At 42.8% G+C, this 26,066-nt stretch overlaps 1 pseudogene; it reads left to right on the top strand.

The window, feature by feature from the left end:
• The window catches only part of LOC134485541 (polyubiquitin-B-like), a 583,854-nt pseudogene that overhangs the window by 50,785 nt on the left and 507,003 nt on the right, over positions 1-26,066 (top strand).

The raw sequence follows: 26,066 nt of genomic DNA, 5'->3' as shown, positions 1-26,066 counted from the left end.
TCCCTCCCCACGCTGCTCTATGTTTGTATGTTTGTGTGTTTGTGTGATTCTGTGTATGTGTGTGTGTCTGTCTGTGTGTCTGTCTGTATGTCTTTCTAAGTGAATGTCACTTTTCTTTTCTTAGATAAAGTGATGAGATAAGAGTCTTACCCAAGCTATGCAAATACGTCCTTTAGGCTGAGGCCAGAGCATTTTTTCCCTCTGTTCTACTATTTATAGACCTAATACTAGGAGCTTCTAGCCTCCATGTAATCCAACCTTCCAATCTGACTGATTCAATATGGTTTCTCTTGGCATCTTCATGAGTTGTTCTACTTGGACTCACATTAACCTGGACAATGTGTTACAATCTTCTGGATCCTTTTAATTCTCCAGCTTTTTCTCTTCTCCCCAGTGAATAGTTTGTTCTCTCAGAACCTGAATCTGTAAAATCATGTCCAGAAAACTTCCGTATACACATGCCGTGCAGTGAGCCGTATTGGATTTGGGCCTAGCCACTTTGTGACTGCTTAGCTCAAGGTGGCTACTTGATTCTGGGCTGCATGGCCACAGAGGTTTAACCTTGAAATGACTGCCATACAGACTTGAGATTGTTGAACTAAGAGCCTCTCCCAGGAAGACCCTGGGAGCAATGACAGGATGTTTCAGCCTGAGCAAAACACCGGATGTCCCTGAGCGGATTCCTAAGAAGGGTTCGACCTTTTCAAAGAACAGGTCCCCGGAAGACTGTTGCCTCTTTGTTATAGGAGGATATCTTGCAGTGTAGTGATTCACCTTATATCCTTGGGCATTTCCCAAACTCCCCCACCCTAAGCTTCAGTTCCTGCTTCTATTCCTGCCTCAGAGCTTTAAATGCTGTGCATTTCTCTCAATAAACGAGACCTTGACAACAGAACTTTTGCTTGGTCTCCTTCTTCTCTTCACCCCCATTTTGGCCCACAGGTAGAAAGCCTCTTCGGGACCCTGAATAACTGGGTCCCCGCTGGCGGGGACAAGTGGGGCCTGAACAGGGACCCCAAAGCAAGACCGACTACAGGACGATGGAGATAAGAGCTGCAGTGGGAATTGAGGACTCTTCAGGCCGTATAGCTCGTGCGTCCGCTGGAGAGGGAGGTAAGGACCAGTCGAATAATTGTTGTCTAATTGCCATGGGGAAGGTATGGATTTAGGAGGCTTGTTTCATAGGAGAGATCAAGCGCTCACTCAGGGAGAGAAGATTAAGAGTTAAGAAAAAGGATTTAATCAAGTTTTTTTGTTTTATTGATGAAAGGTGTCTCTGGTTAATTTTAAGTGAATTTTTTTTCTCTTTGTGTGAGAAACTTGTCCTTGGTTTATTATTGAAGGAGCAGAAACTAATTCCTATAGTTGGAATAAGGTTGGAAAGTGTTTAAATGTCTTATTGTAAGAAAAAGGATCCTAGGCGGTTCCGAGTCAGGAGGTAGTGTCTGTGTCTTTGTGTCTTTGTGTTTTGTGCTGGCTAAACTCTGGGTCTGTATTTGCTCCCGAGTTCTGGAGTTCTGGTTTTGCAGCTGCTCCCATCTCAGGCTGAGAGGGAGGATCGTGTCTCAGGAGAGACGCAAATGTGAGCGGTAGATGTGCCAGGGACTCACTGATTGCGCTGTCCTGGGAGACGTCCCAGGAGGTAAGAAGGGACCCCAGGGACGCCTGGGAGATTCCCATCTGGGTGCCGGTGAGGATTCAGCCATTCTCATAGATTGGAGAAAAGACCCGCCTTTCCGGCTGTCTGTATTTCCAGAGTGGTCTTTGTCTGTGTGTCTTAGGTATTTGTTTTGTGTTACTTGTGACTTTGACAATGGGAAGATTCTGGTTGGGAAGGAGGAGTAATGTGGAATCTGCTCCTGTTCATCTGTCTTTGCTGAGCTCATGGAAGCTCCCATCTTAATCAGCTCAGTTTTGTGGCAATCTTGTGGCGGCCGCTTCTTTTTTGTTTTGTGCACACTTTTGTTTTTTTTGTCTGTTAATGTTTTGGTTGTCTTTCTATGTGACTAAATGCTTTTGCTCTCTTCAGCAGACCTCTATTTTCTGGACTCTCTTCTTGTTTTCTCACCATCCCACTTGGGATGCTTGTTAGTGGCTGTTACAGGAAATCTATAATGCTCACTTGAGTGTGCTCCAGAAACTAGAATTTCAGGTTTGCCCTGGGTTCCTTTGGGATAGGCTTGATTTCCATTGCAAATGATGTAACATTGCCTATGTTACTACTCCTAACACTTCTTGGGACTGTGCCTCTGGGACCACAAACTGTATAAGTTTAGAAGTTCTAAAAGGCAGTCATGACCTTTGTGTGTAGGTTCAGATAGTGTCCAGATTGGAATCCTGATTCTAAAGACTTAGTAAGACACAAAAGAGAGTTGAGAATTACTTAGGGCTATCTTAAGGCGGAATCCAGCTAGGTGCTGCAAGGGCATCTGCTGTTGCCCTGCAACACAAGGCTTATGGAGATAAAGCTTCAATTGTGTTAATACAGAATTGTAGGCTAGAGTCTTGAAAGTATTTAAAAAAAAAAAAGAGAGAAACCTGGTAAAACATATGTTATTCCAAACAGCAATTAAATTGGCTATTGCAAAATACTGATATTTGGCCTATCACATATACAAATTTTTCAGGCAAAGTTGGTAATTTTACTCCTTGCATGCTTTTGTATTTCCTATAAATTTGTGCATGCAACCCATAGGAAATGAGCTTACTCTATTTATAGGTGGTTCATCTAATGAAAAGGCTACATGTATGATTGGATCACTTGTTTATTCTCTTGAGTTTCTCCTGCTTCAGCACAGATTATTAAATTACATGCTGTAGCCACTGTTTTTAAAATTAAAAAAAAATCAAGCTTTTAATTCATATACTGATAGCCAATGTATGGCATATGGTTTACAGTTGATTAAAACGTTTCCCTTTTTAGATACTACTAGCCCTCAAATTTTACAATTACTTAATGCTACATTAGAGGAAGGTTTTCTACTTGAAATCAGTGAGTGATGATTTCAGTGTGAATGTCTGACAACTCACTGTCCTTTCAGTGCTCTGGCTCAGACAACTAAACAAAACCATAGACCCAGCTCTTTGAAAATGGTAATGGAGTTGATAACACACCCTCTTGAAAAGAGGAAGACTCCATTTGCTTACTTTCAATTCCCAGCCTCGCCCTGCCAGCTCAGGGATTTCTAGTACGACTGAATCTGGACAATATTTACAGGATTTGGCATTTCTAATTAATGCTTATGTTTAGGTAAATAAAGCTGGTGAGGGGCTGGAGTGATGGCTTAGTGGTTAAGAGCACTAAGTACTGTTCCATTATAGGCCATTTAAGAACTCAAACTGGATTGCCTAGACCCCTTAGCAAGGTGTCCCGCGCTACGTCTCACCAGCAGGAACGACGCGGCACACACAGAATCCTACTGAAGAAAAGCTTTAATGCGTCTTGAGAGGGAGAGCATAAGCTTACAATGCGGAGACGCCGAGTGAGGAATAACCGTCCCTTATATAGGAAACTATCCTCGCCTAGGACGTGTCACTCTCTGACTGGTCGCTGCCAATTATGCCAGATGACGTACCAAAACGTACGTGTCCCTTTGAGTAGGGAAGTTACCAGGCGCCTGCGTATTGCCCTTTTTACTAGGCGCGTTTTGCCGGATGCCAGTACCATCTTGTAATGGAGTTTGTGAGGACAGCTCCTCACATATGTGAGGACAGCTCCTCGGACAGCTCCTCACATCTCCCCCTTTTCTGTTTTTTTAAGCAAACAGGACACCCAGATATAGGAGGGTGAAGACAGAGGTCATATCCTCATACAAAGTTGGTGAACCTGTACAAGAGAGATACCCTTAGGCTGTTGTTGGGACCCAGGGCACTCCCGACCCGTCGCACTGCCATTTTTCTAGGGAGGGAAAACTGGGGCAGAAACCCTCATGTAATATGACATGCCTTCCAGGGAGCGTATTTGGTAGAATTTCCCTGTGCGATGCTAAGCTCGTCACCCCTCATGGGCTGCTCAAGCCGGACACTCTAATCCTGTGCAATGAACCGAGGTTCTAGGAGTGCAAGAGCTGTCCAGCCGGCGACCTGTTGCTTGAGCATGGTCAACCAGATATCGGCTGACGCTCCTTGTTCAAGGGCTACAAGCGCCTGGGCGATCACTACTTTGTCCTTTCTTTTTGAGATCTCAATTTGCAAAGCAACCAGAGGAGTAACACTAATCCACAGCAGAGGATCACTCCAAAAAGTCCCACTCCCACCCATTCCTTGAAATAAGAGACTGCTGAGGTGATCCAGGACGACAATCCCTCCGTCAAAGACAGGTCCAGTCGGGTAGAATTTACTTGAATGATGGTCGCTCTCAGCTCTCGAAGTGTCTGCTCAAACTCTGAGGTCCAATTCTGTAACAGATGCCGTGAAAGACTCTTAGACAGATTAGCAGCTCGGGTAAATTTGTCATATTATATGGAGGTGACACAAAGGCCTGGGAGTTTTTGCTCACAGCCAAGCTGGGCCAGTGGCCATAGAATGTCTAATTGCTCTCGGACCAGATCTATACGTTGGTTGACAAGCATAAGGCCTCCCTATATCTGAGTATTGGCTGAGGCCTGTCTGTCCCGAGCCACAGAGATGGTGGCTGATAAATCATTGATAGTTTGGGTTGTCTGTACTGAATTTGACAAGGCCAATGCCGAGGCAGTAACCGAGGCAGCGACTGCTGTCGTAGCAATAATGCCAGCAATAATTGCAGAAGTACCAAAATCTCTTTTTCCTCTAAATAATGCCATGGTCCCCGGGGCATCAACAGGGATTGGGATAAAGCAAGGCATGCGGGTAACTACTGCGATATTTTATATGAGTAGCTGTCCAGACAGAGGCAGCAGGTTTGATGTTCCCCATCCAGGAAAATGACAACCGTCCCTTTTCACCCTTTCCTCCAAGTAGCATCGCCATGGGCATAAGATCAGTGCAGCTACCATTAACGCAATGTAAGGCCACCACCATAGAGAACTGTGGTGTTAGCCACAATGTCCTCCTCACCAGTTCCCCATGTGGCCTCCCTTAACCAAGCAGAAGATTGATTATATAACATAATGCAAGGGAGATCAAAAGATGTTTTGTTGAATATGCCAAAACAAAGGCTGCCCTTAAGGGGAATAGTCCTATTTTCTTTTAGTCGTTCAACCTGTGGATCCTTAGGTAAATAGGCCAACCCTAAATCCCTGTTAGTGGTACATCACCGGCATCGGGAGTGGAAAAGTTGACATTATTCCCCATTGTAGCTCGTCCTGCACTGTTGCTGGCATCCATGGAAGAAGAGTGAGGAGGTGCAGGAGTCCCAGTCCCTTCTTGATCACTTGCTGTGATGCTCTGAGTAAGTCGTCCTGGGATCCATATGGGATTTTCATTGTCCTGTGGAAAAACACAGACAGCTCCCCTGGATCTTATTAAAACAGGATCTGGGCCTTTCCATTCATTTGTTAATACATCCTTCCATTTGACTAATTCTTTTGTCCTCTTGGGCTCTGAGCAATGTCGCTCAGCCGCTGTTTGTCCAGCTTCATCAAGATTTAAAAAATTTAAGGTAAAAAGGGCCAGAGCATCTCTGCTCCCAGACCCGGTGGGAGAGAGACCCGGCCGCCTGGTCGGGTGGGCACTCCTGGGGCTGCAGGGCGGAGGAGACCACCGGCACTGCTCACCCCTGCCCACATCCCTGGCCCAGGAGGAAACTGTGTGGGGCCTCTGGGTTCCCGTGGAGGGGGGGCCCAGGAGCGGCAGGACACCTGCCTGGGACACCGCCGGAGCCTGGGGGGGGCAGGCCGGATGGACAGTTCTCTGCACCCGGATCCCGTGGGAGGGAGAGCTGGACCTTCGGAGGGGCGGACGGGCCTGGGAAACCAGAGGAGACTGCTCCCTGCACACACATCTCGGACGCCAGAGGAAAAAGCCAAAGACCATCTGGAACCCTGGTGCACAGAAGCTCCTGGAAGGGGCGGCACAGGTCTTCCTGGTTGCTGCCGCTGCAGAGAGCCCCTGGGCAGCACCCCACGAGCGAAACTGAGTCTCGGGACCACAGGTAAGACCAAATTTTCTGCCGCAAGAAAGCTGCCTGGTGAGCTTGGGACACACGGAAGCAGAATTTCTCTAGGACCGGGCACGTTCTGTGTTTACCGGAAGTCCCACACCCGCGGATCCCGGCCCGCAGCAGCTCTCTGCTCCCAGACTCGGTGAGAGAGAGACCCAACCGCCTGGTCAGGTGGGCACTCCTGAGGCTGCAGAGCGGAAGGGACCACCAACACTGCTCACCCCTGCCCACTTCCCTGGCCCAAGAGGAAACTGTATAAGGCCTCTGGGCTCCCGTGGGGGAGGGCCCAGGAGCGGCAGGACACCTGCCTGGGACACCGCCGGAACCTGAAGGAAACAGACCGGATGGACAGTTCTCTGCACCCGAATCCCGTGGGAGGGAGAGCTGGACCTTCGGAGAGGCAGGCAAGCCTGGGAAACCGGAGGAGACTGCTCCCTGCGCGCACATCTCGGACGCCAGAGGAAGGGGCCAGAGACCATCTGGGGCCCTGGTGCACTGAGGCTCCCGGAGGGGGCGGCGCGGGTCTTCCTGGTTGCTGCCGCTGCAGGGAGCCCCTGGGCAGCACCCCGCGAGCGAACTTGAGCCTCGGGACCACAGGTAAGACCAAATTTTCTGCTGCAAGAAAGCTGCCTGGTGAACTCGGGACACAGGCCCGCGGGAGCAGCTGAGGACCTGTAGAGAGGAGGGACTGCACGCCCGAGGGCAGAGCGCTCTGTCCCCATAACTGACTGAAGGAGAGGAAGGCAGGTCTGCGGCACTCCTGACGCACAGGCTTGTAGGGCAGTCTAGCCACTGTCAGAAATGGCAGAACAAAGTAACACTGGAGATAGTCTGATGGCGAGAGGCAAGCGCAGGAGCCCAGGCAGCGGAAACCAGGACTGCATGCCATCGTCGGGGCCCAATTCTCCCACCAAAACAAACATGGAGTGTCCAGGCACGCCAGAGAAGCAAGATCTGGTTTCGGGATCATGTTTGATCATGATGCTGGAGGACTTCAGGAAAGACATGAACACACTTAGGGAAACACAGGAAAACATTAATAAACAGGTAGAGGCCTACAGAGAGGAATCGCAAGAATCCCTGAAAGAATTCCGGGAGGACACAATCAAACAGTTGAAGGAATTAAAAATGGAAGTGGAGGCAGTCAAGGAAGAACACATGGAAACAACCCTGGATATAGAAAACCAAAAGAAGAGACAAGGAGCTGTGGATACAAGCTTCACCAACAGAATACAGGAGATGGAGGAGAGAATCTCAGGAGCAGAAGATTCCATAGAAATCATTGACTCAACTGTCAAAGATAATGTAAAGCGGAAAAAGCTACTGGTCCAAAACATACAGGAAATCCAGGACTCAATGAGAAGATCAAACCTAAGGATAATAGGTATAGAGGAGAGTGAAGACTCCCAGCTCAAAGGACCAGTAAATGTCTTCAACAAAATCATGGAAGAGGACTTCCCTGGCCTAGAAAAAGAGATGCCCATGGACATGCAAGAGGCCTACAGAGCTCCAGGTGGATTGGACCAGAAAAGAAACACCTCCCGTAACATAATTGTCGGAACACCAAACGCGAAAAATAAAGGGAGAGTGTTGAAAGCAGTAAGGGAAAAAGGTCAAGTAACATGTAGAGGGAGACCTATCAGAATCACACCAGACTTCTCGCCGGAGACTATGAAGGCCAGAGGATCCTGGACTGATGTCATGCAGACCCTAGGAGAGCACAGATGCCAGCCCAGGTTACTGTATCCAGCGGGACTCTCGGTTAACATTGATGGAGAGACCAAGATATTCCATGACAGAACCAGATTTGCACAATGTCTTTCTACAGATCCAGCACTACAAAGAATAATAGATGGTGAAGCCCAACATGAGGAGGCAAGCTATACCCTAGAAGAGGCAAGAAACTAATCGTCTTGGCAACAAAACAAAGAGAATGAAAGCACACAAACATAACCTCACATCCAAATATGAATATAAAGGGAGACAGTGATCACTATTCCTTGGTATCTCTCAATATCAATGGCCTCAACTCCCCAATAAAAAGACATGGATTGACAAACTGGATGCGCAACGAGGACCCTGCATTCTGCTGCCTACAGGAAGCACACCTCAGAGACAAGGGCGGACACTGCCTCGGAGTGAAGGGCTGGAAAACAACTTTCCAAGCGGATGGTCAGAGGAAGCAAGCTGGAGTAGCCATTCTAATATCAAATAAAATCAATTTCCAACTAAAGGTCATCGAAGAAGATGGGGAAGGACACTTCATGTTCATCAAGGGAGGAATCCACCAAGATGAACTCTCAATCCTGGGTGTCTATGCCCCAAATACAAGGGCACCTACATACGTAGAAGAAACCTTGCTGAGGCTCAAAACACACATTGCACCTCACACAATAATAGTGGGAGATTTCAACGCCCCACTCTCATCAATGGACAGATCATGGAAACAGGAATTAAACAGTGATGTCGACAGACTAAGAGAGGTCATGAGCCAAATGGACTTAACGGATATTTGTAGAACATTCTATCCTGAGACAAAGGGATGTACCTTCTTCTCGGCTCCTCATGGTACTTTCTCCAAAATTGACCATATAATTGGTCAAAGGGCGGGCCTCAACAGGTACAGAAAGATGGAAATAATCCCATGCGTGCTATCGGACCACCATGGCCTGAAGCTGGTCTTCAATGACAATGAGGGAGGAATGCCCACATATACGTGGAGGTTGGACAATGCTCTACTCAGTGATAACCTGGTCAAGGAAGAAATAAAGAGAGAAATTAAAAACTTTTTAGAATTTAATGAGGATGAAGATACAACATACTCAAACTTATGGGACGCAATGAGGGCTGTGCTAGGAGGAGAACTCATGGCGCTGAGTGCCTGCGGAAAGAAACAGGAGGGAGCTTGTGTCAGCAGCTTGACAGCACACCTAAAAGCTCTAGAACAAAGAGAAGCAAGTACACCCAGGAGGAGTAGAAGGCAGGAAATAATCAAACTCAGGGCTGAAGTCAACCAAGTGGAGACGGAAAGGACCATGGAAAGAATCAACAGAACCAAGGGTTGGTTCTTTGAGAAAATCAACAAGATGGATGGACCCTTGGCCAGACTAGCGAGAGGACACAGATAGTGCGTCCAAATTGGCAGGATCGGAAATGAGGAGGGAGACATGGCTGCAGATTCGGAGGAGGTTCAGGGGATCATCGGATCTTGCTATGGAAGCCTGTGTTCAACAAAGTTTCGGGGTCTTCAGGAAATGGACAATTTCCTGGACAGATGCTGGGTATCGGAGTTAAATCAGGAACAGATGGACCAGTTGAACAGCCCCATGACTCCTAGGGAAATGGAGGCAGTCATTGGAGGTCTCCCAGCCAAGGAGAGCCCGGGTCCAGACGTGTTTAGTGCAGAATTCTGTCAGGCCTTCATAGAAGACCTCATACCAATATTATCCAAACTATTCCACAAAATTGAAACAGATGGAGCCCTACCGAATTCCTTCTACGAAGCCACAATTACTCTTATACCTAAACCACACAAAGACACAGCAAAGAGGGAGAACTTCGGACCGGTTTCCCTTATGAATATCGACGCAAAAATACTCAATAAAATTCTGGCAGACTGAATTCAGGAGCACATCAAGACAATCATCCACCATGATCGGGTGGGCTTCGTCCCAGGCATGCAGGGATGGTTTGGTATACGGAAGGCCATCAACGTGATCCATTGTATGGACAAACTGAGAGGACAGAACCACATGATCATTTCATTGGATGCTGGGAAAGCATTTGGCAAGGTTCGGCACCACTTCATGATAGAGGTCCTGGAAAGAATTGGAATTCAAGGCCCATACCTAAACATGGTAGAGGCCATATACAGCAAAACAGTTGCTAACATTAAACTAAATGGAGAGAGACTTGAAGCAATCCTACTAGAATCGGGGACTGGACAGGGCTGCCCACTCTCTCCCTACTTATTCAATATAGTTCTTGAAGTTCTGGCCAGAGCAATCAGACAACAAAAGGAGATCAAAGGGATACAGATCGGAAAAGAAGAGGTCAAAATATCACTATTTGCAGATGACATGATAGTATATTTAAGTGATCCCAAAAGTTCCACCAGAGAACTACTAAAGCTGATAAACAACTTCAGCAAAGTGGCTGGGTATAAAATTAACTCAAATAAATCAGTTGCCTTCCTCTATACAAAAGAGAAACAAGCCGAGAAAGAAATTAGGGAAACGACACCATTCATAATAGACCCAAATAATATAAAGTACCTCGGTGTGACTTTAACCAAGCAAGTAAAAGATCTGTACAATAAGAACTTCAAGACACTGAGGAAAGAAATTGAAGAAGACCTCAGAAGATGGAAAGATCTCCCATGCTCATGGATTGGCAGGATTAATATAGTAAAAATGGCCATTTTACCAAAAGCAATCTACAGATTCAATGCAATCCCCATCAAAATACCAATCCAATTCTTCAAAGAGTTAGACAGAACAATTTGCAAATTCATCTGGAATAACAAAAAACCCAGGATAGCTAAAGCTATACTCAACAATAAAAGGACTTCAGGGGGAATCACTATCCCTGAACTCAAGCAGTATTACAGAGCAATAGTGATAAAAACTGCATGGTATTGGTACAGAGACAGACAGATAGACCAATGGAATAGAATTGAAGACCCAGAAATGAACCCACACACCTATGGTCACTTGATTTTTGACAAAGGAGCCAAAACCATCCAATGGAAAAAAGATAGCATTTTCAGCAAATGGTGCTGGTTCAACTGGAGGGCAACATGTAGAAGAATGCAGATAGATCCATGCTTATCACCCTGTACAAAGCTTAAGTCCAAGTGGATCAAGGACCTCCACATCAAACGAGACACTCTCAAACTAATAGAAGAAAAACTAGGGAAACATCTGGAACACATGGGCACTGGAAAAAATTTCCTGAACAAAACACCATAGGCCTATGCTCTAAGATCAAGAATCGACAAATGGGATCTCATAAAACTGCAAAGCTTCTGTAAGGCAAAGGACACTGTGGTTAGGACAAAACGGCAACCAACAGATTGGGAAAAGATCTTTACCAATTCTACAACAGATAGAGGCCTTATATCCAAAATATACAAAGAACTCAAGAAGTTAGACCGCAGGGAAACAAATAACCCTATTAAAAAATGGGGTTCAGAGCTAAACAAAGAATTCACAGCTGAGGAATGCCGAATGGCTGAGAAACACCTAAAGAAATGTTCAACATCTTTAGTCATAAGGGAAATGCAAATCAAAACAACCCTGAGATTTCATCTCACACCAGTGAGAATGGCTAAGATCAAAAACTCAGGTGACAGCAGATGCTGGCGAGGATGTGGAGAAAGAGGAACACTCCTCTATTGTTGGTGGGATTGCAGACTGGTACAACCATTCTGGAAATCAGTCTGGAGGATCCTCAGAAAATTGAACATTGAACTGCCTGAGGATCCAGCTATACCTCTCTTGGGCATATACCCAAAAGATGCCTCAACATATAAAAGAGACACGTGCTCCACTATGTTCATCGCAGCCTTATTTATAATAGCCAGAAAATGGAAAGAACCCAGATGCCCTTCAACAGAGGAATGGATACAGAAAATGTGGTACATCTACACAATGGAATATTACTCAGCCATCAAAAACAACGAGTTTATGAAATTCGTAGGCAAATGGTTGGAACTGGAAAATATCATCCTGAGTGAGCTAACCCAATCACAGAAAGACATACATGGTATGCACTCATTGATAAGTGGCTATTAGCCCAAATGCTTGAATTACCCTAGATCCCTAGAACAAAGGAAACTCAAGACGGATGATCAAAATGTGAATGCTTCACTCCTTCTTTAAATGAGGAAAAAGAATACCCTTGGCAGGGAAGGGAGAGGCAAAGATTAAAACAGAGACTTAAGCAACACCCATTCAGAGCCTGCCCCACATGTGGCCCATACATATACAGCCACCCAATTAGACAAGATGGATGAAGCAAAGAAGTGCAGACCGACAGGAGCCGGATATAGATCGCTCCTGAGAGACACAGCCAGAATACAGCAAATACAGAGGCGAATGCCAGCAGCAAACCACTGAACTGAGAATAGGTCCCCTATTGAAGGAATCAGAGAAAGAACTGGAAGATCTTGAAGGGGCTCGAGACCCCAAAAGTACAACAATGCCAAGCAACCAGAGCTTCCAGGGACTAAGCCACTACCTAAAGACTATACATGGACTGACCCTGGACTCTGACCCCATAGGTAGCAATGAATATCCTAGTAAGAGCACCAGTGGAAGGGGAAGCCCTGGGTCCTGCTAAGACTGAACCCCCAGTGAACTAGACTGGTGGGGGGAGGGCGGCAATGGGGGGAGGGTTGGGAGGGGAACACCCATAAGGAAGGGGAGGGGGGAGGGGGATGTTTGCCCGGAAACCGGGAAAGGGAATAACACTCGAAATGTATAGAAGAAATACTCAAGTTAATAAAAAAATATAAATAAAATAAAATAACATTTCTGTTTATGAAAAAAAAAAAGGGCCAGAGCAGTGGCCACTCGGGGTGTTGGGGGAAGTTCTATCATAATTCCCCCTCTTTGTTTTATTAAATATGATTTGAGCGTCCGATGAGCACGCTCTATGATTCCCTGTCCTTGAGGGTTGTAGGGCAGGCCCGTCAGGTGGGTAACCTGCAGCTGAGCACAAAACTGACGGGATTTTTGAGATGTGTAGGCAGGGCCATTGTCAGTTTTTACACATTTTGGCTTTCCCCAAGCACTCCATGCTTCAAGGCAGTGCTGAATGACATGTGTTGTTTTTTCTCCTGTAAGTGGGGTGGCATGTAGAATGCCAGAACATGTGTCTATAGATACATGCACATACTGTAATTTTCCAAAAATAGAATTATGAGTAACATCCATTTGCCAGATTTGCAATGGCTGTATTCCTCTCGGGTTGACCCTGATGTGAGGAATGGGGAGAAACTGGCAGCACTGTTGGCATTGGGTGACTATATCACGTGCCAGGCAGATTATAGGCCTTACATAGGAACAGTTAGTCAAAAAAATCTCATTCTTTATATATCCAAACAATAATACTGGAGACAATAATTTGGTATAAAAGTCAATTTATAAATACAAGTGCTCAGTGTCCTCAATTTAATCCTCAAGGACCTATCTTAATAAATAATATTTTAACAATATTTTAATAAATAAAAAGGGGAGTTATCCCTGTATGCTAAAATATGCTCCTTTTATTTCAATTTTAAAATTTGGATGCCAAGGAACACACTGAGTTTATGGCACCCTACAACTAGGCACACTTCTGCCTAGGTGAAATAGAAAGATCCACATATTGGCATGATCCTGTTCAGATATCTTATATGGGGAAGAGGGAATCTTTGTGTTTTTTCTACAGGATGCTACAGGAGTGTGCCAGCTGCCTGAGTGGCTGGTGAGACTTGCTGATCCTGGGAGCATGAAGATTCAGCTCTCCTGGTTCGGGTCCCTGGAGTCATTCCTGTGTCCTTGGAGGAATATGGAGGATTCCCACTCATCTTTTGTCATCACAGAAATTCTGGCGTTGCTGCAGTCATTGTGTCCCGTCCCACCGCGGCCTGAGCTCCGACCCTCTGTGCACTGCTGCTTGCTGGAAGCTGCTGTGGACTGGGGAACTCTGCCCTGGTTTTGCAGATCTCAGACATGGTCCCATTGTCTGCTGGTTGTTCCAGAGATCCTGAACTGTCCTGGGAAAGACCTTGGCACTTTCGCTGCTATTGTAGCAGCCATTACAGCTGCAGCCATTGTGTCTGCAGTGTCTGGAGTTACCTGCCCCCAAATCTATTGTTAGGCAAGCACAGTGGTCCCCGGAAGACTGTTTCCTCTTTGTTATAGGAGGATATCTTGCAGTGTAGTGATTCACCTTATATCCCTGGGCATTTCCCAAACTCCCCCACCCTAAGCTTCAGTTCCTGCTTCTATTCCTGCCTCAGAGCTTTAAATGCTGTACATTTCTCTCAATAAACGAGACCTTGACAACAGAACTTTTGCTTGGTCTCCTTCTTCTCTTCACCCCCATTTTGGCCCACAGGTAGAAAGCCTCTTCGGGACCCTGAATAACTGGGTCCCCGCTGGCAGGGACAATGCCACACAGCACAACTTCTCTTTCTTGCTCTACTTCTCTCTGTCTTTTTTTGTCTATTTTTGTCTCTCTTTCTCTACTCCTGTGTATTCTCTTATTCCTAAGCTGTTCTCATGTGAATTGGGCATATTTTATCTGTGATACATTCTGTCATTTTTTTCTTTGAATTACTACTTTATCTAGCCCTCAATTATATGACATTTACAAACATGGCTACTTCCTTATATAAACTAACCTTACAATGTACAATCATTTTGCTAATATTTATCTACCTGGACCTATTGGATGTAAAGAATTAACCTTTCAGGATGCCTATATTTATGGCAGAATCTTTCTGACATTTCATATATGATGTCCTGTGTCTCAAAGATGAGGGTATTAGAATAAAATTATTCTACACATTTTCTAGGAGGTTGAAAGATTCAACTTACATCTTATTTTATGATCCCATTAGCAGCCATCAGTCCAAAACACAAAATCACTAAAACAAATCCTAGTTGCATAAGGTAGGGTGGGAAGATATCCCAGTGATTAAGCAGGCAGGAAATGTTAGAGAGACGTGGGAAGAAGATTGTTTATTGGTCTACATTTATGGCTTGCTCAGCCTGTGTTTTTATAGAAGCTAGAACAATAAACCCAGGAGTGGGACAACCTACAGTGAGCTGGGCCCTCCAAGAAAATTATTGATCAAGAAAGTGCCCACAGGCTTTTCGTTGGACAATCTTATGAAGAGTTTTTTCTCAGTTAAGATTTCTTCTTCCAAGTTATCTCTAGTTTTATATCACGTTGATAAAAATCCTTCTTATATAGTTTGTAGGTGAGAGTTTGTGGGTGGATATCTCTAAACTTATGTATTGAAGTGATATCATTAAAAATTTTACAATAGAATGGCTAATAATAACCTGTGTGCGTCTTTCTTTAATCCCGCAGGCTTTCACCCGATTCTCGGGACCATGTCGGTGCAGGCATTGGGCACCGACAGTGTATGTCAGTGAAATTATGTGTGTATATGTGTTTCTGCATGCCCACAGATATTATATGTTTCATAATATGGTATTAAAGAGGACAATGTCTTAATCTGAAGAAATGCTTTAGATTGTAGCACACACCAGCAAGAAACATTCCTTTTTTGGCATGGGGTAGCAATTGGTCTTGCAACAATAAATTGTGAAATATACTAGGAAGAGTGAAATAGCTCAGTACGTAAAGATATTTGCTGCCAAGGCAGTTAACCTTGATTTGGTCCTTGGGACATACACAATGGAAGGAGGAAATGAATGCCATAAATTGTACTCTGTCATCCACATGTGTGCAATCACATGCAGAACCAAGCAAATACTCACCTAAAAGAATCAGAAAATTAGAATTCTATAAATATAGGACTTAAAAATATGCATAAATTAAAGTAAGGAAATAGGTTGACATGAGATATGGTAAGAATTCTGTAAAGCTGATACATACCCAGACTTAGAGAAAGTATCCCATATATATGTGTCTTCTGTTTCACCCCTTTCTGAAGCAAGAAAAAATTACATACATGGAATTTCTGCTTAGTATTACAGAGCAACAGAACATAATATTGAGAATTAAAAGAAGAATATGTATATAGTTCATAGGAAGGCAACTTGGTCTTGCAGAGATAAGCTAAACAACTACTGGATACTATAAGTTCAGACTCATGAACATGTATTACTCAGATTGATGAATCAAAAAACTTAAATATGGGGCATGTAGATTCCAGAGACTTTTCCACAGTGGTATTGTGTAACCAGGGTGACCAGAAAGTAGCACTTGTATTTGTATCACTTAGATTTATAGGGACCTTTCCTTGCATGGTGGAGGAATAGGCATCTACACTGAAATGTACTATATGTAACTAGAGAAATAAAACAAAATGTTCTCCTTTATAACCAAATCAGGAATACGACTAGGAGATTCCAGGTTTCTTAGTCACATCGTGAAATAGAATCAAGTGACCTTGTTCCAATATTCTTCATTCTTTCTGAGATATGAGGTAGAGGATGAAAGAAAATACCCCAACAACCTGGGTTTAGGGTAATATGTTAGTTAAAAATGTCAAGTGTATACCGAATACCTTCTACAAAGCCACAATTACTCTTATACCTAAACCACACAAAGACACAACAAAGAATGAGAACTTCAGACTAATTTCCCTTATGAATATCGACGCAAAAATACTCAACAAAATTCTGGCAAACCGAATCCAAGAGCACATCAAAACAATCATCCACGATGACCAAGTAGGCTTCATCCCAGGCATGCAGGGATGGTTTAATATACGGAAAACTATAAACGTGATCCATTACAAAAACAAACTGAAAGAACAAAACCACATGATCATTTCATTAGACGCTGAGAAATCATTTGACAAAATTCAACACCCCTTCATGATAAAAGCCCTGGAAAGAATAGGAATTCAAGGCCCATACCTAAACATAGTAAAAGCCATATACAGCAAACCCGTTGCTAACATTAAACTAAATGGAGAGAAACTTGAAGCAATCCAACTAAAATCAGGGACTAGACAAGGCTGCCCACTCTCTCCCTACTTATTCAATATAGTTCTTGAAGTTCTAGCCAGAGCAATCAGAGAACAAAAGGAGATCAAGTGGATACAGATCGGAAAAGAAGAAGTCAAAATATCACTATTTGCAGATGATGTGATAGTATATTTAAGTGATCCCAAAAGTTCCACCAGAGAACTACTAAAGCTGATAAACAACTTCAGCAAAGTGGCTGGGTATAAAATTAACTCAAATAAATCAGTTGCCTTCCTCTATACAAAAGAGAAACAAGCCGAGAAAGAAATTAGGGAAACGACACCCTTCATAATAGACCCAAATTATATAAAGTACCTCGGTGTGACTTTAACCAAGCAAGTAAAAGATCTGTACAATAAGAACTTCAAGTCACTGAAGAAAGAAATTGAAGAAGACCTCAGAAGATGGAAAGATCTCCCATGCTCATGGATTGGCAGGATTAATATAGTAAAAATGGCCATTTTACCAAAAGCAATCTACAGATTCAATGCAATCCCCATCAAAATACCAATCCAATTCTTCAAAGAGTTAGACAGAACAATTTGCAAATTCATCTGGAATAACAAAAAACCCAGGATAGCTAAAGCTATCCTCAACAATAAAAGGACTTCAGGGGGAATCACTATCCCTGAACTCAAGCAGTATTACAGAGCAATAGTGATAAAAACTGCATGGTATTGGTACAGAGACAGACAGATAGACCAATGGAATAGAATTGAAGACCCAGAAATGAACCCACACACCTATGGACACTTGATTTTTGACAAAGGAGCCAAAACCATCCAATGGAAAAAAGATAGCATTTTCAGCAAATGGTGCTGGTTCAACTGGAGGGCAACATGTAGAAGAATGCAGATAGATCCATGCTTATCACCCTGTACAAAGCTTAAGTCCAAGTGGATCAAGGACCTCCACATCAAACGAGACACACTCAAACTAATAGAAGAAAAACTAGGGAAACATCTGGAACACATGGGCACTGGAAAAAATTTCCTGAACAAAACACCAATGGCCTATGCTCTAAGATCAAGAATCGACAAATGGGATCTCATAAAACTGCAAAGCTTTTGTAAGGCAAAGGACACTGTGGTTAGGACAAAATGGCAACCAACAGATTGGGAAAAGATCTTTACCAATCCTACAACAGATAGAGGCCTCATATCCAAAATACACAAAGAACTCAAGAAGTTAGACCGCAGGGAAACAAATAACCCTATTAAAAATGGGGTTCAGAGCTAAACAAAGAATTCACAGCTGAGGAATGCCGAATGGCTGAGAAACACCTAAAGAAATGTTCAACATCTTTAGTCATAAGGGAAATGCAAATCAAAACAACCGTGAGATTTCATCTCACACCAGTGAGAATGGCTAAGATCAAAAACTCAGGTAACAGCAGATGCTGGCGAGGATGTGGAGAAAGAGGAACACTCCTCTATTGTTGGTGGGATTGCAGACTGGTACAACCATTCTGGAAATCAGTCTGGAGGATCCTCAGAAAATTGGACATTGAACTGCCTGAGGATCCAGCTATACCTCTCTTGGGCATATACCCAAAAGATGCCCCAACATATAAAAAAGACACGTGCTCCACTATGTTCATTGCAGCCTTATTTATAATAGCCAGAAGCTTTAAAGGACCCAGATGCCCTTCAACAGAGGAATGGATACAGAAAATGTGGTACATCTACACAATGGAATATTACTCAGCTATCAAAAACAACGAGTTTATGAAATTCGTAGGCACATGGTTGGAACTGGAAAACATCATCCTGAGTGAGCTAACCCAATCACAGAAAGACATACATGGTATGCACTCATTGATAAGTGGCTATTAGCCCAAATGCGTGAATTACCCTAGATGCCTAGAACAAATGAAACTCAAGACGGATGATCAAAATGTGAATGCTTCACTCCTTCTTTAAAAGGGGAACAAGAATACCCTTGCCAGGGAAGAAAGAGGCAAAGATTAAAACAGAGACTGAAGGAACACCCATTCAGAGCCTGCCCCACATGTGGCCCATACATATACAGCCACCCAATTAGACAAGATGGATGAAGCAAAGAAGTGCAGACCAACAGGAATCGGATGTAGATCGCTCCTGAGAGAGACAGCCAGAATTCAGCAAGTACAGAGGCGAATGCCAGCAGCACACCACTGAACTGAGAATAGGACCCCCTTTGAAGGAATCAGAGAAAGAACTGGAAGAGCTTGAAGGGGCTCGAGACCCCATATGTACAACAATGCCAAGCAACCAGAGCTTCCAGGGACTAAGCCACTACCTAAAGACTATACATGGACTGACCCTGGACTCTGACCTCATAGGTAGCAATGAATATCCACTTACCAAGTGTGTTTTCCTGTGATTGAGTAACATCACTCAGGATGATATTTTCTAGTTCATTCCATTTCCCTATGAATTACATGAAGTCATTGTTTTTGATAGCTGAGTAGTACTCCACTGTGTAGATGTACCAGTTTTTTGAACCCATTCCTCTGTTGAAGGGCATATCGGTTCATTCCAGCTTCTGATTATTATAAATAAGGCTGATATGAACATAGTGGAGCATGTGTCATTGCTGTATGTTGCAGCATCTTTTGGGTATATGCCCAAGAGAGGTATAGCTGGGTTCTCAGGTAGTGCAATCTCCAATTTTCTGAGGAAACTCCAGACTGATTTCCAAAGTGGTTGTACCAGTTTGCAATCCCACCAACAATGGAAGAGTGTTCCTCTTTCTCCACATCCTCCCCAGCATCTGCTGTCAACTGAGTTTTTTATTTTAGCTTTTCTGAATGGTGTGAGGTAAAATTTCAGGGTTGTTTTGATTTGCATTTCCCTGATGACTAAGGATGTTGAACATTTCTTTAGCTGTTTTTTGGCCATTCGATAATCCTCAGCTGAGAATGATTTGTTTAGCTCTGTACCCCATTTTTAATAGGGTTATTTCACTCTCTGGGTTCTAACTTCTTGAGTTCTTTGTATGTTTTAGATATTAGCCCTGTATCTGATGTAGGATTGGTAAAGATCTTTTCCCAATCTGTTGGTTGCTATTTCATCCTATTGACAGTGTCTTTTCCTTCACAAAAGCTTTGCAGCTTTCCCATTTGTCGATTCTTGATATTAGAGCATGAGCCACTGGCGTTTTGTTCAGGAAATTTTGCCCAGTGCCCATGTGTTCGAGACACTTCCTCATTTTTTTCTTCTCTTAGTGTGGGTCTATCTGGTTTGATGTGGAGGGCCTTGATCCACTTGGACTTAAGCTTTGTACATGGTAATAAGAATGATCAATTTGCATTCTTCTACATGCTGACCTCCAATTGTACAAACACCATTTGTTGAAAATGTTATCTTTCTGCCATTGGATGGTTTTAGCTCCTTTGTCAAAGATCAAGTGACTATAGGTGTGTGGGTTTATTTCTGGGTCTTCAATTCTATTCCACTGATCTATCTGTCTGTCTCTGTACCAATCCCATACAGTTTTTATGACGATTCCTCGGTAATACTGCTTGAAGTCAGGGATGGTGATTCTCACAGAAGATCTTTTAATATTGAGTATAGTTTTCACTATCCTGGGTTTTGCAAATTGCTCTTTTTATCTCTTTAAAGAATTGAGTAGGGATATTGATGGAGATTGTATTGAATCTATAGATTGCTTTTGGCAAAATGGCCATCTTTACTATATTAATCCTGCCAATCCATGAGCATCGAAGACCTTTCCATCTTCTCAGTTCTTCCTCAATTTTTTTCTTAAGAGACTGAAGTTCTTGTCATGCAGATCTTTCGTTTGCTTGGTTAAAGTCACACCAAGATATTTTATATTACGTGGGAATATTGTGAAGGGTGTCATTTCCTTAATTTTTTTCTCAGCCTGTTAATCCTTTGAGTACTGAATTGTTTGAGTTAATTTTATACCCCGGCACTTTGCTGAAGTTGTTTATCAGGTTAAGTAGTTCTCTGGTGGAACTTTTGGGGTCACTTAACTATACTATTATATCATCTGCAAATAGTGATAATTTGATTCCTTCCTTTCAAATTTGTATCCCTTTGACCTCTTTTCACTGTCTGATTGCTCTGGCTATGACTTCGACTATTAGATTGAATAAGTAGGGAGAGAGTGGGCAGTCTTGTTTAGTTCCTGATTTTAGTTGGGTTGCTTCAATTTTCTCTCCATTTAGTTTGAACTTAGCTACTGGTTTGCTGTATATTGCTTTTACTATGCACAGATATGGGCCTTGAAATTCTGATTTTTCCAGGACTTTTATCATGAAGGGGTGTTGAACTTTGTCAAATGCTTTTTCAGCATCTAATCAAATGACCATGTCATTCTTATCTTTGGGTTAGTTTATATAGTGGATTACATTGATGGATTTTCCTATATTAAACAATCCTTGCATCCCTGGAATGAAGCCTACTTGATTATGATGGATGATCATTTCGATGTGTTCTTGGATTCCGTTTGTAAGACATTTGTGAGTATTTTTGCATCAATAATCATAAGGGAAATTGGTCTGAACTTCTTTTTCTTGGTTGGGTCTTTGTGTGGTTTCAGAATAAGATTAATAGTATAATCTTATTATTCAATTATTAGTTCATAGAAGGAATTTAGGTGTGTTCCATCTGTTTCAATTCTGTAGAATAGTTTGAACATCTTAGTATGAGGTCTTCTGTGAAGCTCTGGTAGAATTCAGACCTAAATCCATCTGGACCTGGGCTCTTTTTGGTTGGGAGACTCTTAATAACAATAACTGCTTCTATTTCTTTAGGAGTTATGGGGGTGTTTAGATGGTTTATTTGTTCCTGATTTAGCTTTGAATCTGTCTAGAAAACTGTCCGTTTCCTCCAGATTTTCCAGTTTTCTTGAATATAGGGTTTTATAGTAGGATCTAATTTTTTTTTTTAAATTTCTTCAGATGGTGCTGTTATGCCTCCCTATTCATTTCTGATTTTGTTAATTTGGATACACTGTCTGTGACCTCTGGTTAGTCTAAGGGTTTATCTATCATGTTGATTTTCTCAAAGAACCAGCTCCTGGTTTTGCTGATTCTTTGTATACACATTTTTGTTTGTACTTGGTTGAATTCAGCTCTGATTTTGATTATTTCCTGCCTTCTACTCCTCTTGGGTTTATTTATTTCTTTTTGTTCTAGAGCTTTTAGGTGTGCTGTCAACAGTGGCCCTTAGAATTGGGGCTGATTTGGAGGGGGGGGGGTTCTTGGTCTCTTTGGGTACTCCATTGTCTTTATAGGTGATATCTTCTGCCCTAATGTGGTCTTTATCTGGTTGGCTGGTTTTTTTTGTTTGTTTGATTTGTTTTTGTTTTGTTTTGTTTTGTTTTGTTTTTTTTTTGGTTCTTTTTTTCGGAGCTGGGGACCTGGTTGGCTGTTTTAACCACTAACTCTAAGGAGAGATCTCCTTAGTTGGATGGGAGGAGGTGGAGTAAGGGGAGAGGCAGGTGGAAGCTCCTTAGTTTTCTTAATGGAGTCCGGCCATGGGGGGAGAGGGAGGAGCAGGCAGTCTGTTTAGTGTCTCCTTTGAAGCCTTGTGGGTTTTTTGCATCAGCTCAGCCACAGGGCACATCCCCTAGGTGATACAGAACTTAAAACTTTGACCACACTTACCCCACACTTCCACAGGGTGGGTGTTGGGCTGTGGAAAGCTGCAAGAACACTGCCGGCGGCGGGGGGGGGGGGGGGGGGGGGGGGGGCGGTGGTGGTGGTGGTGGTGGTGCTGGAACTGAGGAATTTTTTTTTTAATGTTGTGTTTTTGTGTGTGTGGGTGAACTGTCTGTTACAGAAAAGAGGAGAAACAGTTTGTCCAATGGAACATTCCCTTTGCCTATCAGCCTTGGGGGATTCCACAGAAGTCCAAAAGGTTAAGCCTTCCTGAAGATTAAAGAAAGAGCAGGTGCCCTGTGGCTTTAAGTGTCTGCTGCTTTACCAGGTTAGATAGGGAGTCTGCCAAAACCAATTGCAGGTTTTTTGCAGGCTGTCAGGATTTAGACAGGGGCTAGAGGGACCTTCAGCCAACCCCACAGAGTAGCTCTAGCCAGGAGCCTTCAGTTTCCCCTTCAGCTTGACCTAAGCTTGAGATGAAAACTCAGCAGGAAAAGATAGGTTGCTAGTCTCCAGAGTTGGGGGAGGTGACTCACCTTCCAGCACTGCAGTTTTGTTGATCATTGTTCGAGCACTACATTTTAGGGCTCTGGTGCCCGAGTGATCTCTGACCAGGCTGGCTAGATGTGTGGGTACAGGTAAAGGGAGAAAGATCTCAGGCAGGGAGAGGGAACATTTTTTTGCCACCCCAACTGCCTGCCACTTTGGACTGAACCAGCAGGGGACTGACTAGGCAGTGAGGAGTGCAAGGGAGATTCTGGCTGTGATGATTTCCAGAGAGCAGATCTCATCTCCAAGTGACTCTTATAACAGAAGCTCATAGACAATGGAATAATTCCTGCATGCCTTTCCTTGTGCTTAAATAGTTTTGTGAATGGGTCAGTGTCTGACAGAAGGTACTTCCTATTGGTTTGTCCTGAGAGCTTGGGAAGACCTCCTCATATACTTATTTGTAGGTGTGATCCTGCTTCTACCTCTGATCTGTCTTGAGCCTACATGACCTGTGGTGAAGGGGCTTGCAGCATTGCCCTACATGACTGGTCTGTCTCAAACCTCTGTAAAGGGGTCTTTGGGGGGAACTGATATCCTGGGAAATTGGGAAGGCACCGGCAGTCCCCTTTAAGTGTCCTGGGGATTCAACCTATCTCTGGCAGGAATCAGGGTACCTTTCACTGCTTGCCCCTCTAGTGAATTACATTGATGGATTTCCATATATTGAACCATCTCTGCATCCTTGGGATGAAATCTACTTCATCATGATGGATTATCATTTTGATGGTTGCTTGGATTTGGTTTGTAAGAATTTTATTGAGTATTTATGCTTTGATATTCATAAGGGAAATTGCTCTGAAGTTCTCTTTCTTTCTTGGTTTTTTGTGTGGTTTAGGTATAAGCATTGTTGGTATCAAGTGTTGCCTTTAGCAGTAACACCATACATTCCCAGAAGACATTTTGGCTCAAGTCTCACCTCCACCTGGGCATCTTTACCTCACAGTACAAATAAAAGCAGACTCCCTCCACCCTCACTCTCCTTTCTGTTCTTTCTCTGGCCCCGTCCCCTTGTATTTAATAAGGGAATTATTAAATCTCACCACATGGAACCGTGTTGGTATTGGTTTGGTGTGCTCTTTCTGGTCGGGCGCAGCCAGTATTTAATAGCAACAAGCATAATTATGGTTTCATAGAAGGAATTGGCTAGTGTTCCTTCTTTTTCTATTTTGTGGAATAGTTTGCACCATATTGGTATGACATCTTCTATGAAGGTCTCATAGAATTCTGCACTAAACACATCTGGTCCTGGGCTTTATTTGGTTGGGAGACTTTTAATAACCGCTTCTATTTCTTTAGTAGTTATGGGACTGTTTAGATGCTTTGTGTGATTCTGACTTAACTTTGGTACCTGGTATCTGTCTAGAAAACTATCCATTCAATACAGATTTTCCTGTATTGTTGAATATAAGCTTTTGTAGTAGGATCTGATTATTTTCTGAATATCCTCAGATTCTCTTGTTATGTCTTACTTTTCATTTCTGATTTGTTAATTTGGATATCCTGTGCCCTCTGGTTAGCCAGGCTAAGGGTTTATTATCTATCTTGTTGATTTTCTCAAAAAACCAGCTCCCACTTTTGTGGATTCTTTGTATATTCCTTTTTTAGTTTCTACTTGCTTGATTTCAGCCCTGAGTTTAATACAATTTCCTGCCTTCTACTCTTCTTGGGTGCATTTGCTTCCTTTAGTTCTAGAGGTTTTAGGTGTACTGTCAAGGTGCTAATGTATGCTCTCTCTCCAATTTCTTTTTGAGGTGTGAGTTTTCCTCTTAGCACTGCTTTCATTGTGTTCCATAAGTTTGGGTACATTGTACCTTTATTTTCATTAAATCCAAAAAAGTCTTTAATTTATTTCTTTATTTTTTCCATGACCAAGTTATCATTGAGTAGATTGTTATTCAGCTTCCATGTATACGTGAGCTTTCTGTCACTATTGTTATTGAAAACAAGCCTTAATCCATGTAATGTGATAGGATGCAATTATTTCAATCTTATATCTGTTGAGGTCTGTTTTGTGATCAATTATATGGTCAGTTCTGGAGAAGGTACCATGAGGTTGTAAGAAGGTATATTCTTTTGTTTTGGGATGAAATGTTCTATTAATATCTGTTAAGTCTATTTGGTTCGTAACTTAGGTTAGTTTCTCTATGTCTCTGTTTAATTTCTGTTTCTATGAGCTGTCCATTGATGAGAGTGGGGTGTTGAAATCTCCCACTGTTATTGTGTGACATGAAATATATGCTTTGAGCTTTAGTAAGGTTTCTTTTATGAATGCAAGTGCCCTTGCATTTGGAGCATAGATATTCAGGACTGAGAGTTCATCTTGTTGGACTTTTCCTTCGATGAATATGAAGTGTCCTTTCTTATCTTTTCTGAAAACTTTTAGTTGAAAGTTGATTTTATTCGATATGAGAATGGCTACTCCAGCTTTTTTCTTTGGACCATTTGCTTGAGAAATTACTTTCCAGCAATTTACTCTGAGGTAATGTCTGTCACTGTCACTTATGCAGGTTTCCTGTTTGCAGCAAATGCTGAGTCCACTTTAAGTATCCACTCTGTTTGTCCATGTCTTTTTATTAGAGAAGTGAGTCCATTGATATTAAGAGATATTAAAGAATAGGATTGTTGTTTCCTGTTATTTTTTGTTGTTAGAGGTGGAATTATATTTGGAATTATATTTCTCTTGCTTTGGTTTTGTTGCCTTTTCTGTGCTTTTTCTTGGGTTAGTTTTCCTCCTTGTGTTTGAATTTTCAATCTATTATTCTTTGTAGGACATAAATACCTATCTTAACAAAATACAGCACAACACAAGTAAGGAATAGAAGCCCTTAAGAAAGAAACACAGAAATCTCCTGAAGAACTACAGGAAAGCACAAACTAACAGGTAAAGGAATTGAACAAAGTCATCCAGGAATTAAAAATGGAAATAGAAACAATAAAGAAAGCACAAAGGGTGACAACCCTGGAGATGGAAAAAGAAGGAAGGATATCAGGTGTCAGAAACACAAGTATTTTCAATCAGAAATCAAGAGATAGAGGAGAGAATCTCATCGGCAGAAGATAACAGAAAACACTGACACAACCATCAAAAATAATGTAAAACGCA

The sequence above is a fragment of the Rattus norvegicus genome, chromosome 2, assembly GCF_036323735.1.
Source record: "Rattus norvegicus strain BN/NHsdMcwi chromosome 2, GRCr8, whole genome shotgun sequence".
Classification (NCBI taxonomy): Eukaryota; Metazoa; Chordata; class Mammalia; order Rodentia; family Muridae; genus Rattus; species Rattus norvegicus.
The sequence above is the reverse complement of the archived record's forward strand: the minus strand, read 5'-3'. Positions and strand labels throughout refer to the sequence as shown.